General features: G+C 53.5%; 36 non-coding genes across 36 annotated transcripts; all 36 read left to right on the top strand.

Moving 5' to 3' along the window:
- Window positions 1-141: 141 nt before the first annotated feature.
- trnag-ucc (transfer RNA glycine (anticodon UCC)) lies at window positions 142-213 on the top strand. Its single transcript has one exon. It is a non-coding gene; the product is annotated as a tRNA-Gly (tRNA).
- Window positions 214-308: 95 nt separating this feature from the next.
- Window positions 309-390, top strand: trnal-aag (transfer RNA leucine (anticodon AAG)). Its single transcript has one exon. It is a non-coding gene; the product is annotated as a tRNA-Leu (tRNA).
- A 137-nt stretch (window positions 391-527) lies between these two features.
- On the top strand, window positions 528-609 carry trnal-uag (transfer RNA leucine (anticodon UAG)). The gene has a single exon. It is a non-coding gene; the product is annotated as a tRNA-Leu (tRNA).
- Window positions 610-962: 353 nt separating this feature from the next.
- Window positions 963-1,034, top strand: trnag-ucc (transfer RNA glycine (anticodon UCC)). Its single transcript has one exon. It is a non-coding gene; the product is annotated as a tRNA-Gly (tRNA).
- Window positions 1,035-1,129: 95 nt separating this feature from the next.
- On the top strand, window positions 1,130-1,211 carry trnal-aag (transfer RNA leucine (anticodon AAG)). The gene has a single exon. It is a non-coding gene; the product is annotated as a tRNA-Leu (tRNA).
- Window positions 1,212-1,348: 137 nt separating this feature from the next.
- Window positions 1,349-1,430, top strand: trnal-uag (transfer RNA leucine (anticodon UAG)). The gene has a single exon. It is a non-coding gene; the product is annotated as a tRNA-Leu (tRNA).
- A 353-nt stretch (window positions 1,431-1,783) lies between these two features.
- On the top strand, window positions 1,784-1,855 carry trnag-ucc (transfer RNA glycine (anticodon UCC)). Its single transcript has one exon. It is a non-coding gene; the product is annotated as a tRNA-Gly (tRNA).
- Window positions 1,856-1,950: 95 nt separating this feature from the next.
- Window positions 1,951-2,032, top strand: trnal-aag (transfer RNA leucine (anticodon AAG)). The gene has a single exon. It is a non-coding gene; the product is annotated as a tRNA-Leu (tRNA).
- A 137-nt stretch (window positions 2,033-2,169) lies between these two features.
- trnal-uag (transfer RNA leucine (anticodon UAG)) lies at window positions 2,170-2,251 on the top strand. Its single transcript has one exon. It is a non-coding gene; the product is annotated as a tRNA-Leu (tRNA).
- Window positions 2,252-2,604: 353 nt separating this feature from the next.
- Window positions 2,605-2,675, top strand: trnag-ucc (transfer RNA glycine (anticodon UCC)). The gene has a single exon. It is a non-coding gene; the product is annotated as a tRNA-Gly (tRNA).
- Window positions 2,676-2,770: 95 nt separating this feature from the next.
- trnal-aag (transfer RNA leucine (anticodon AAG)) lies at window positions 2,771-2,852 on the top strand. The gene has a single exon. It is a non-coding gene; the product is annotated as a tRNA-Leu (tRNA).
- Window positions 2,853-2,989: 137 nt separating this feature from the next.
- On the top strand, window positions 2,990-3,071 carry trnal-uag (transfer RNA leucine (anticodon UAG)). Its single transcript has one exon. It is a non-coding gene; the product is annotated as a tRNA-Leu (tRNA).
- Window positions 3,072-3,424: 353 nt separating this feature from the next.
- trnag-ucc (transfer RNA glycine (anticodon UCC)) lies at window positions 3,425-3,496 on the top strand. Its single transcript has one exon. It is a non-coding gene; the product is annotated as a tRNA-Gly (tRNA).
- A 95-nt stretch (window positions 3,497-3,591) lies between these two features.
- On the top strand, window positions 3,592-3,673 carry trnal-aag (transfer RNA leucine (anticodon AAG)). Its single transcript has one exon. It is a non-coding gene; the product is annotated as a tRNA-Leu (tRNA).
- A 137-nt stretch (window positions 3,674-3,810) lies between these two features.
- Window positions 3,811-3,892, top strand: trnal-uag (transfer RNA leucine (anticodon UAG)). The gene has a single exon. It is a non-coding gene; the product is annotated as a tRNA-Leu (tRNA).
- A 353-nt stretch (window positions 3,893-4,245) lies between these two features.
- On the top strand, window positions 4,246-4,317 carry trnag-ucc (transfer RNA glycine (anticodon UCC)). Its single transcript has one exon. It is a non-coding gene; the product is annotated as a tRNA-Gly (tRNA).
- A 95-nt stretch (window positions 4,318-4,412) lies between these two features.
- On the top strand, window positions 4,413-4,494 carry trnal-aag (transfer RNA leucine (anticodon AAG)). The gene has a single exon. It is a non-coding gene; the product is annotated as a tRNA-Leu (tRNA).
- Window positions 4,495-4,631: 137 nt separating this feature from the next.
- Window positions 4,632-4,713, top strand: trnal-uag (transfer RNA leucine (anticodon UAG)). Its single transcript has one exon. It is a non-coding gene; the product is annotated as a tRNA-Leu (tRNA).
- Window positions 4,714-5,066: 353 nt separating this feature from the next.
- trnag-ucc (transfer RNA glycine (anticodon UCC)) lies at window positions 5,067-5,138 on the top strand. Its single transcript has one exon. It is a non-coding gene; the product is annotated as a tRNA-Gly (tRNA).
- A 95-nt stretch (window positions 5,139-5,233) lies between these two features.
- On the top strand, window positions 5,234-5,315 carry trnal-aag (transfer RNA leucine (anticodon AAG)). The gene has a single exon. It is a non-coding gene; the product is annotated as a tRNA-Leu (tRNA).
- Window positions 5,316-5,452: 137 nt separating this feature from the next.
- On the top strand, window positions 5,453-5,534 carry trnal-uag (transfer RNA leucine (anticodon UAG)). The gene has a single exon. It is a non-coding gene; the product is annotated as a tRNA-Leu (tRNA).
- A 353-nt stretch (window positions 5,535-5,887) lies between these two features.
- On the top strand, window positions 5,888-5,959 carry trnag-ucc (transfer RNA glycine (anticodon UCC)). The gene has a single exon. It is a non-coding gene; the product is annotated as a tRNA-Gly (tRNA).
- A 95-nt stretch (window positions 5,960-6,054) lies between these two features.
- Window positions 6,055-6,136, top strand: trnal-aag (transfer RNA leucine (anticodon AAG)). Its single transcript has one exon. It is a non-coding gene; the product is annotated as a tRNA-Leu (tRNA).
- Window positions 6,137-6,273: 137 nt separating this feature from the next.
- Window positions 6,274-6,355, top strand: trnal-uag (transfer RNA leucine (anticodon UAG)). Its single transcript has one exon. It is a non-coding gene; the product is annotated as a tRNA-Leu (tRNA).
- A 353-nt stretch (window positions 6,356-6,708) lies between these two features.
- trnag-ucc (transfer RNA glycine (anticodon UCC)) lies at window positions 6,709-6,780 on the top strand. Its single transcript has one exon. It is a non-coding gene; the product is annotated as a tRNA-Gly (tRNA).
- Window positions 6,781-6,875: 95 nt separating this feature from the next.
- On the top strand, window positions 6,876-6,957 carry trnal-aag (transfer RNA leucine (anticodon AAG)). Its single transcript has one exon. It is a non-coding gene; the product is annotated as a tRNA-Leu (tRNA).
- A 137-nt stretch (window positions 6,958-7,094) lies between these two features.
- trnal-uag (transfer RNA leucine (anticodon UAG)) lies at window positions 7,095-7,176 on the top strand. Its single transcript has one exon. It is a non-coding gene; the product is annotated as a tRNA-Leu (tRNA).
- Window positions 7,177-7,529: 353 nt separating this feature from the next.
- trnag-ucc (transfer RNA glycine (anticodon UCC)) lies at window positions 7,530-7,601 on the top strand. Its single transcript has one exon. It is a non-coding gene; the product is annotated as a tRNA-Gly (tRNA).
- Window positions 7,602-7,696: 95 nt separating this feature from the next.
- Window positions 7,697-7,778, top strand: trnal-aag (transfer RNA leucine (anticodon AAG)). The gene has a single exon. It is a non-coding gene; the product is annotated as a tRNA-Leu (tRNA).
- A 137-nt stretch (window positions 7,779-7,915) lies between these two features.
- Window positions 7,916-7,997, top strand: trnal-uag (transfer RNA leucine (anticodon UAG)). The gene has a single exon. It is a non-coding gene; the product is annotated as a tRNA-Leu (tRNA).
- A 353-nt stretch (window positions 7,998-8,350) lies between these two features.
- trnag-ucc (transfer RNA glycine (anticodon UCC)) lies at window positions 8,351-8,422 on the top strand. Its single transcript has one exon. It is a non-coding gene; the product is annotated as a tRNA-Gly (tRNA).
- A 95-nt stretch (window positions 8,423-8,517) lies between these two features.
- On the top strand, window positions 8,518-8,599 carry trnal-aag (transfer RNA leucine (anticodon AAG)). Its single transcript has one exon. It is a non-coding gene; the product is annotated as a tRNA-Leu (tRNA).
- Window positions 8,600-8,736: 137 nt separating this feature from the next.
- trnal-uag (transfer RNA leucine (anticodon UAG)) lies at window positions 8,737-8,818 on the top strand. Its single transcript has one exon. It is a non-coding gene; the product is annotated as a tRNA-Leu (tRNA).
- A 353-nt stretch (window positions 8,819-9,171) lies between these two features.
- On the top strand, window positions 9,172-9,243 carry trnag-ucc (transfer RNA glycine (anticodon UCC)). The gene has a single exon. It is a non-coding gene; the product is annotated as a tRNA-Gly (tRNA).
- Window positions 9,244-9,338: 95 nt separating this feature from the next.
- On the top strand, window positions 9,339-9,420 carry trnal-aag (transfer RNA leucine (anticodon AAG)). Its single transcript has one exon. It is a non-coding gene; the product is annotated as a tRNA-Leu (tRNA).
- A 137-nt stretch (window positions 9,421-9,557) lies between these two features.
- trnal-uag (transfer RNA leucine (anticodon UAG)) lies at window positions 9,558-9,639 on the top strand. Its single transcript has one exon. It is a non-coding gene; the product is annotated as a tRNA-Leu (tRNA).
- Window positions 9,640-9,840: the final 201 nt, after the last annotated feature.

Genomic DNA, 9,840 nt, shown 5'->3' with positions numbered 1-9,840 from the left:
GTGCCGAGCTAGCAAAGGCTATGCCAGTCTGTTGAACTGCCTGCTTCACAAGGCTAAAAAATATGTCGGGACTGCAAAGGGCCTGACTGATAGGCCTACTTTGGCTTAGCCTTGTTGCAAAGGCTTTTCCCCATCAGTGTGGCGTTGGTGGTATAGTGGTTAGCATAGCTGCCTTCCAAGCAGTTGACCCGGGTTCGATTCCCGGCCAACGCAGTGCTCTCTCTTTACTTAAAGTCCTCTTTACTGAGTCCCGAAGGCCTCCGGTCTCACTACGAGATTTGCGCCTCCTCATTCCCGTCAAAACACAGGGTGTCGTGGCCGAGCGGTCTAAGGCGCTGGATTAAGGCTCCAGTCTCTTCGGGGGCGTGGGTTCGAATCCCACCGCTGCCATTATGACCAGCAGTGCAAGAAGAGATGGCTTTGCCCTCAAAACCAATGGGTGAATGACAGTCATGTCGCCTGTCTTCTCTAGCCATCTCGCTAACAGAAGTGAGGAATTCTTCCCTCCTGAGGGTTTTGCCCTGAGGGGTAGTGTGGCCGAGCGGTCTAAGGCGCTGGAATTAGGCTCCAGTCTCTCTGGAGGCGTGGGTTCAAATCCCACCACTGCCATTATCTTCTGATTAGCTAAGACCGAGCCTGTCCTTTTATCAGGGCCTCGTGAGCAAATGTCGACGTCCCTCTTCGCGTTTGCTGCAAGTCTTGGGATTCTGAGCCACGCCCTGCTTGCAGTGTCTGGAGGTGACCGAATTGGAGCAAGCTTTTTGATACAGCTGTTGCCTCCACTTCCAGAGACGCCTTGCGGTTTGAAAGTTGCTACTCTTGTGCCGAGCTAGCAAAGGCTATGCCAGTCTGTTGAACTGCCTGCTTCACAAGGCTAAAAAATATGTCGGGACTGCAAAGGGCCTGACTGATAGGCCTACTTTGGCTTAGCCTTGTTGCAAAGGCTTTTCCCCATCAGTGTGGCGTTGGTGGTATAGTGGTTAGCATAGCTGCCTTCCAAGCAGTTGACCCGGGTTCGATTCCCGGCCAACGCAGTGCTCTCTCTTTACTTAAAGTCCTCTTTACTGAGTCCCGAAGGCCTCCGGTCTCACTACGAGATTTGCGCCTCCTCATTCCCGTCAAAACACAGGGTGTCGTGGCCGAGCGGTCTAAGGCGCTGGATTAAGGCTCCAGTCTCTTCGGGGGCGTGGGTTCGAATCCCACCGCTGCCATTATGACCAGCAGTGCAAGAAGAGATGGCTTTGCCCTCAAAACCAATGGGTGAATGACAGTCATGTCGCCTGTCTTCTCTAGCCATCTCGCTAACAGAAGTGAGGAATTCTTCCCTCCTGAGGGTTTTGCCCTGTGGGGTAGTGTGGCCGAGCGGTCTAAGGCGCTGGATTTAGGCTCCAGTCTCTCTGGAGGCGTGGGTTCAAATCCCACCACTGCCATTATCTTCTGATTAGCTAAGACCGAGCCTGTCCTTTTATCAGGGCCTCGTGAGCAAATGTCGACGTCCCTCTCCGCGTTTGCTGCAAGTCTTGGGATTCTGAGCCACGCCCTGCTTGCAGTGTCTGGAGGTGACCGAATTGGAGCAAGCTTTTTGATACAGCTGTTGCCTCCACTTCCAGAGACGCCTTGCGGTTTGAAAGTTGCTACTCTTGTGCCGAGCTAGCAAAGGCTATGCCAGTCTGTTGAACTGCCTGCTTCACAAGGCTAAAAAATATGTCGGGACTGCAAAGGGCCTGACTGATAGGTCTACTTTGGCTTAGCCTTGTTGCAAAGGCTTTTCCCCATCAGTGTGGCGTTGGTGGTATAGTGGTTAGCATAGCTGCCTTCCAAGCAGTTGACCCGGGTTCGATTCCCGGCCAACGCAGTGCTCTCTCTTTGCTTAAAGTCCTCTTTACTGAGTCCCGAAGGCCTCCGGTCTCACTACGAGATTTGCGCCTCCTCATTCCCGTCAAAACACAGGGTGGCGTGGCCGAGCGGTCTAAGGCGCTGGATTAAGGCTCCAGTCTCTTCGGGGGCGTGGGTTCGAATCCCACCGCTGCCATTATGACCAGCAGTGCAAGAAGAGATGGCTTTGCCCTCAAAACCAATGGGTGAATGACAGTCATGTCGCCTGTCTTCTCTAGCCATCTCGCTAACAGAAGTGAGGAATTCTTCCCTCCTGAGGGTTTTGCCCTGAGGGGTAGTGTGGCCGAGCGGTCTAAGGCGCTGGAATTAGGCTCCAGTCTCTCTGGAGGCGTGGGTTCAAATCCCACCACTGCCATTATCTTCTGATTAGCTAAGACCGAGCCTGTCCTTTTATCAGGGCCTCGTGAGCAAATGTCGACGTCCCTCTTCGCGTTTGCTGCAAGTCTTGGGATTCTGAGCCACGCCCTGCTTGCAGTGTCTGGAGGTGACCGAATTGGAGCAAGCTTTTTGATACAGCTGTTGCCTCCACTTCCAGAGACGCCTTGCGGTTTGAAAGTTGCTACTCTTGTGCCGAGCTAGCAAAGGCTATGCCAGTCTGTTGAACTGCCTGCTTCACAAGGCTAAAAAATATGTCGGGACTGCAAAGGGCCTGACTGATAGGCCTACTTTGGCTTAGCCTTGTTGCAAAGGCTTTTCCCCATCAGTGTGGCGTTGGTGGTATAGTGGTTAGCATAGCTGCCTTCCAAGCAGTTGACCCGGTTCGATTCCCGGCCAACGCAGTGCTCTCTCTTTACTTAAAGTCCTCTTTACTGAGTCCCGAAGGCCTCCGGTCTCACTACGAGATTTGCGCCTCCTCATTCCCGTCAAAACACAGGGTGTCGTGGCCGAGCGGTCTAAGGCGCTGGATTAAGGCTCCAGTCTCTTCGGGGGCGTGGGTTCGAATCCCACCGCTGCCATTATGACCAGCAGTGCAAGAAGAGATGGCTTTGCCCTCAAAACCAATGGGTGAATGACAGTCATGTCGCCTGTCTTCTCTAGCCATCTCGCTAACAGAAGTGAGGAATTCTTCCCTCCTGAGGGTTTTGCCCTGTGGGGTAGTGTGGCCGAGCGGTCTAAGGCGCTGGATTTAGGCTCCAGTCTCTCTGGAGGCGTGGGTTCAAATCCCACCACTGCCATTATCTTCTGATTAGCTAAGACCGAGCCTGTCCTTTTATCAGGGCCTCGTGAGCAAATGTCGACGTCCCTCTCCGCGTTTGCTGCAAGTCTTGGGATTCTGAGCCACGCCCTGCTTGCAGTGTCTGGAGGTGACCGAATTGGAGCAAGCTTTTTGATACAGCTGTTGCCTCCACTTCCAGAGACGCCTTGCGGTTTGAAAGTTGCTACTCTTGTGCCGAGCTAGCAAAGGCTATGCCAGTCTGTTGAACTGCCTGCTTCACAAGGCTAAAAAATATGTCGGGACTGCAAAGGGCCTGACTGATAGGTCTACTTTGGCTTAGCCTTGTTGCAAAGGCTTTTCCCCATCAGTGTGGCGTTGGTGGTATAGTGGTTAGCATAGCTGCCTTCCAAGCAGTTGACCCGGGTTCGATTCCCGGCCAACGCAGTGCTCTCTCTTTACTTAAAGTCCTCTTTACTGAGTCCCGAAGGCCTCCGGTCTCACTACGAGATTTGCGCCTCCTCATTCCCGTCAAAACACAGGGTGGCGTGGCCGAGCGGTCTAAGGCGCTGGATTAAGGCTCCAGTCTCTTCGGGGGCGTGGGTTCGAATCCCACCGCTGCCATTATGACCAGCAGTGCAAGAAGAGATGGCTTTGCCCTCAAAACCAATGGGTGAATGACAGTCATGTCGCCTGTCTTCTCTAGCCATCTCGCTAACAGAAGTGAGGAATTCTTCCCTCCTGAGGGTTTTGCCCTGAGGGGTAGTGTGGCCGAGCGGTCTAAGGCGCTGGAATTAGGCTCCAGTCTCTCTGGAGGCGTGGGTTCAAATCCCACCACTGCCATTATCTTCTGATTAGCTAAGACCGAGCCTGTCCTTTTATCAGGGCCTCGTGAGCAAATGTCGACGTCCCTCTTCGCGTTTGCTGCAAGTCTTGGGATTCTGAGCCACGCCCTGCTTGCAGTGTCTGGAGGTGACCGAATTGGAGCAAGCTTTTTGATACAGCTGTTGCCTCCACTTCCAGAGACGCCTTGCGGTTTGAAAGTTGCTACTCTTGTGCCGAGCTAGCAAAGGCTATGCCAGTCTGTTGAACTGCCTGCTTCACAAGGCTAAAAAATATGTCGGGACTGCAAAGGGCCTGACTGATAGGCCTACTTTGGCTTAGCCTTGTTGCAAAGGCTTTTCCCCATCAGTGTGGCGTTGGTGGTATAGTGGTTAGCATAGCTGCCTTCCAAGCAGTTGACCCGGGTTCGATTCCCGGCCAACGCAGTGCTCTCTCTTTACTTAAAGTCCTCTTTACTGAGTCCCGAAGGCCTCCGGTCTCACTACGAGATTTGCGCCTCCTCATTCCCGTCAAAACACAGGGTGTCGTGGCCGAGCGGTCTAAGGCGCTGGATTAAGGCTCCAGTCTCTTCGGGGGCGTGGGTTCGAATCCCACCGCTGCCATTATGACCAGCAGTGCAAGAAGAGATGGCTTTGCCCTCAAAACCAATGGGTGAATGACAGTCATGTCGCCTGTCTTCTCTAGCCATCTCGCTAACAGAAGTGAGGAATTCTTCCCTCCTGAGGGTTTTGCCCTGTGGGGTAGTGTGGCCGAGCGGTCTAAGGCGCTGGATTTAGGCTCCAGTCTCTCTGGAGGCGTGGGTTCAAATCCCACCACTGCCATTATCTTCTGATTAGCTAAGACCGAGCCTGTCCTTTTATCAGGGCCTCGTGAGCAAATGTCGACGTCCCTCTCCGCGTTTGCTGCAAGTCTTGGGATTCTGAGCCACGCCCTGCTTGCAGTGTCTGGAGGTGACCGAATTGGAGCAAGCTTTTTGATACAGCTGTTGCCTCCACTTCCAGAGACGCCTTGCGGTTTGAAAGTTGCTACTCTTGTGCCGAGCTAGCAAAGGCTATGCCAGTCTGTTGAACTGCCTGCTTCACAAGGCTAAAAAATATGTCGGGACTGCAAAGGGCCTGACTGATAGGCCTACTTTGGCTTAGCCTTGTTGCAAAGGCTTTCCCCCATCAGTGTGGCGTTGGTGGTATAGTGGTTAGCATAGCTGCCTTCCAAGCAGTTGACCCGGGTTCGATTCCCGGCCAACGCAGTGCTCTCTCTTTACTTAAAGTCCTCTTTACTGAGTCCCGAAGGCCTCCGGTCTCACTACGAGATTTGCGCCTCCTCATTCCCGTCAAAACACAGGGTGGCGTGGCCGAGCGGTCTAAGGCGCTGGATTAAGGCTCCAGTCTCTTCGGGGGCGTGGGTTCGAATCCCACCGCTGCCATTATGACCAGCAGTGCAAGAAGAGATGGCTTTGCCCTCAAAACCAATGGGTGAATGACAGTCATGTCGCCTGTCTTCTCTAGCCATCTCGCTAACAGAAGTGAGGAATTCTTCCCTCCTGAGGGTTTTGCCCTGAGGGGTAGTGTGGCCGAGCGGTCTAAGGCGCTGGAATTAGGCTCCAGTCTCTCTGGAGGCGTGGGTTCAAATCCCACCACTGCCATTATCTTCTGATTAGCTAAGACCGAGCCTGTCCTTTTATCAGGGCCTCGTGAGCAAATGTCGACGTCCCTCTTCGCGTTTGCTGCAAGTCTTGGGATTCTGAGCCACGCCCTGCTTGCAGTGTCTGGAGGTGACCGAATTGGAGCAAGCTTTTTGATACAGCTGTTGCCTCCACTTCCAGAGACGCCTTGCGGTTTGAAAGTTGCTACTCTTGTGCCGAGCTAGCAAAGGCTATGCCAGTCTGTTGAACTGCCTGCTTCACAAGGCTAAAAAATATGTCGGGACTGCAAAGGGCCTGACTGATAGGCCTACTTTGGCTTAGCCTTGTTGCAAAGGCTTTTCCCCATCAGTGTGGCGTTGGTGGTATAGTGGTTAGCATAGCTGCCTTCCAAGCAGTTGACCCGGGTTCGATTCCCGGCCAACGCAGTGCTCTCTCTTTACTTAAAGTCCTCTTTACTGAGTCCCGAAGGCCTCCGGTCTCACTACGAGATTTGCGCCTCCTCATTCCCGTCAAAACACAGGGTGTCGTGGCCGAGCGGTCTAAGGCGCTGGATTAAGGCTCCAGTCTCTTCGGGGGCGTGGGTTCGAATCCCACCGCTGCCATTATGACCAGCAGTGCAAGAAGAGATGGCTTTGCCCTCAAAACCAATGGGTGAATGACAGTCATGTCGCCTGTCTTCTCTAGCCATCTCGCTAACAGAAGTGAGGAATTCTTCCCTCCTGAGGGTTTTGCCCTGTGGGGTAGTGTGGCCGAGCGGTCTAAGGCGCTGGATTTAGGCTCCAGTCTCTCTGGAGGCGTGGGTTCAAATCCCACCACTGCCATTATCTTCTGATTAGCTAAGACCGAGCCTGTCCTTTTATCAGGGCCTCGTGAGCAAATGTCGACGTCCCTCTCCGCGTTTGCTGCAAGTCTTGGGATTCTGAGCCACGCCCTGCTTGCAGTGTCTGGAGGTGACCGAATTGGAGCAAGCTTTTTGATACAGCTGTTGCCTCCACTTCCAGAGACGCCTTGCGGTTTGAAAGTTGCTACTCTTGTGCCGAGCTAGCAAAGGCTATGCCAGTCTGTTGAACTGCCTGCTTCACAAGGCTAAAAAATATGTCGGGACTACAAAGGGCCTGACTGATAGGCCTACTTTGGCTTAGCCTTGTTGCAAAGGCTTTCCCCCATCAGTGTGGCGTTGGTGGTATAGTGGTTAGCATAGCTGCCTTCCAAGCAGTTGACCCGGGTTCGATTCCCGGCCAACGCAGTGCTCTCTCTTTACTTAAAGTCCTCTCTACTGAGTCCCGAAGGCCTCCGGTCTCACTACGAGATTTGCGCCTCCTCATTCCCGTCAAAACACAGGGTAGCGTGGCCGAGCGGTCTAAGGCGCTGGATTAAGGCTCCAGTCTCTTCGGGGGCGTGGGTTCGAATCCCACCGCTGCCATTATGACCAGCAGTGCAAGAAGAGATGGCTTTGCCCTCAAAACCAATGGGTGAATGACAGTCATGTCCCCTGTCTTCTCTAGCCATCTCGCTAACAGAAGTGAGGAATTCTTCCCTCCTGAGGGTTTTGCCCTGTGGGGTAGTGTGGCCGAGCGGTCTAAGGCGCTCGATTTAGGCTCCAGTCTCTCTGGAGGCGTGGGTTCAAATCCCACCTCTGCCATTATCTTCTGATTAGCTAAGACCGAGCCTGTCCTTTTATCAGGGCCTCGTGAGCAAATGTCGACGTCCCTCTCCGCGTTTGCTGCAAGTCTTGGGATTCTGAGCCACGCCCTGCTTGCAGTGTCTGGAGGTGACCGAATTGGAGCAAGCTTTTTGATACAGCTGTTGCCTCCACTTCCAGAGACGCCTTGCGGTTTGAAAGTTGCTACTCTTGTGCCGAGCTAGCAAAGGCTATGCCAGTCTGTTGAACTGCCTGCTTCACAAGGCTAAAAAATATGTCGGGACTGCAAAGGGCCTGACTGATAGGCCTACTTTGGCTTAGCCTTGTTGCAAAGGCTTTCCCCCATCAGTGTGGCGTTGGTGGTATAGTGGTTAGCATAGCTGCCTTCCAAGCAGTTGACCCGGGTTCGATTCCCGGCCAACGCAGTGCTCTCTCTTTACTTAAAGTCCTCTCTACTGAGTCCCGAAGGCCTCCGGTCTCACTACGAGATTTGCGCCTCCTCATTCCCGTCAAAACACAGGGTAGCGTGGCCGAGCGGTCTAAGGCGCTGGATTAAGGCTCCAGTCTCTTCGGGGGCGTGGGGTCGAATCCCACCGCTGCCATTATGACCAGCAGTGCAAGAAGAGATGGCTTTGCCCTCAAAACCAATGGGTGAATGACAGTCATGTCGCCTGTCTTCTCTAGCCATCTCGCTAACAGAAGTGAGGAATTCTTCCCTCCTGAGGGTTTTGCCCTGTGGGGTAGTGTGGCCGAGCGGTCTAAGGCGCTGGATTTAGGCTCCAGTCTCTCTGGAGGCGTGGGTTCAAATCCCACCTCTGCCATTATCTTCTGATTAGCTAAGACCGAGCCTGTCCTTTTATCAGGGCCTCGTGAGCAAATGTCGACGTCCCTCTCCGCGTTTGCTGCAAGTCTTGGGATTCTGAGCCACGCCCTGCTTGCAGTGTCTGGAGGTGACCGAATTGGAGCAAGCTTTTTGATACAGCTGTTGCCTCCACTTCCAGAGACGCCTTGCGGTTTGAAAGTTGCTACTCTTGTGCCGAGCTAGCAAAGGCTATGCCAGTCTGTTGAACTGCCTGCTTCACAAGGCTAAAAAATATGTCGGGACTGCAAAGGGCCTGACTGATAGGCCTACTTTGGCTTAGCCTTGTTGCAAAGGCTTTCCCCCATCAGTGTGGCGTTGGTGGTATAGTGGTTAGCATAGCTGCCTTCCAAGCAGTTGACCCGGGTTCGATTCCCGGCCAACGCAGTGCTCTCTCTTTACTTAAAGTCCTCTCTACTGAGTCCCGAAGGCCTCCGGTCTCACTACGAGATTTGCGCCTCCTCATTCCCGTCAAAACACAGGGTAGCGTGGCCGAGCGGTCTAAGGCGCTGGATTAAGGCTCCAGTCTCTTCGGGGGCGTGGGTTCGAATCCCACCGCTGCCATTATGACCAGCAGTGCAAGAAGAGATGGCTTTGCCCTCAAAACCAATGGGTGAATGACAGTCATGTCGCCTGTCTTCTCTAGCCATCTCGCTAACAGAAGTGAGGAATTCTTCCCTCCTGAGGGTTTTGCCCTGTGGGGTAGTGTGGCCGAGCGGTCTAAGGCGCTGGATTTAGGCTCCAGTCTCTCTGGAGGCGTGGGTTCAAATCCCACCACTGCCATTATCTTCTGATTAGCTAAGACCGAGCCTGTCCTTTTATCAGGGCCTCGTGAGCAAATGTCGACGTCCCTCTCCGCGTTTGCTGCAAGTCTTGGGATTCTGAGCCACGCCCTGCTTGCAGTGTCTGGAGGTGACCGAATTGGAGCAAGCTTTTTGATACAGCTGTTGCCTCCACTTCCAGAGACGCCTTGCGGTTTGAAAGTTGCTACTCTTGTGCCGAGCTAGCAAAGGCTATGCCAGTCTGTTGAACTGCCTGCTTCACAAGGCTAAAAAATATGTCGGGACTGCAAAGGGCCTGACTGATAGGTCTACTTTGGCTTAGCCTTGTTGCAAAGGCTTTTCCCCATCAGTGTGGCGTTGGTGGTATAGTGGTTAGCATAGCTGCCTTCCAAGCAGTTGACCCGGGTTCGATTCCCGGCCAACGCAGTGCTCTCTCTTTACTTAAAGTCCTCTTTACTGAGTCCCGAAGGCCTCCGGTCTCACTACGAGATTTGCGCCTCCTCATTCCCGTCAAAACACAGGGTGGCGTGGCCGAGCGGTCTAAGGCGCTGGATTAAGGCTCCAGTCTCTTCGGGGGCGTGGGTTCGAATCCCACCGCTGCCATTATGACCAGCAGTGCAAGAAGAGATGGCTTTGCCCTCAAAACCAATGGGTGAATGACAGTCATGTCGCCTGTCTTCTCTAGCCATCTCGCTAACAGAAGTGAGGAATTCTTCCCTCCTGAGGGTTTTGCCCTGAGGGGTAGTGTGGCCGAGCGGTCTAAGGCGCTGGAATTAGGCTCCAGTCTCTCTGGAGGCGTCGGTTCAAATCCCACCACTGCCATTATCTTCTGATTAGCTAAGACCGAGCCTGTCCTTTTATCAGGGCCTCGTGAGCAAATGTCGACGTCCCTTTTCGCGTTTGCTGCAAGTCTTGGGATTCTGAGCCACGCCCTGCTTGCAGTGTCTGGAGGTGACCGAATTGGAGCAAGCTTTTTGATACAGCTGTTGCCTCCACTTCCAGAGACGCCTTGCGGTTTGAAAG

This window comes from Alosa pseudoharengus, unplaced genomic scaffold (assembly GCF_046254945.1).
Source record: "Alosa pseudoharengus isolate Yale_2024_CS ecotype anadromous, Long Island Sound unplaced genomic scaffold, YU_APseudo_1.1 YU_APseudo_1.1_scf_11, whole genome shotgun sequence".
Classification (NCBI taxonomy): domain Eukaryota; kingdom Metazoa; phylum Chordata; class Actinopteri; order Clupeiformes; family Clupeidae; genus Alosa; species Alosa pseudoharengus.
Note: the sequence above shows the minus strand (reverse complement) of the source record. Positions and strands in the feature narration are given on the sequence as shown.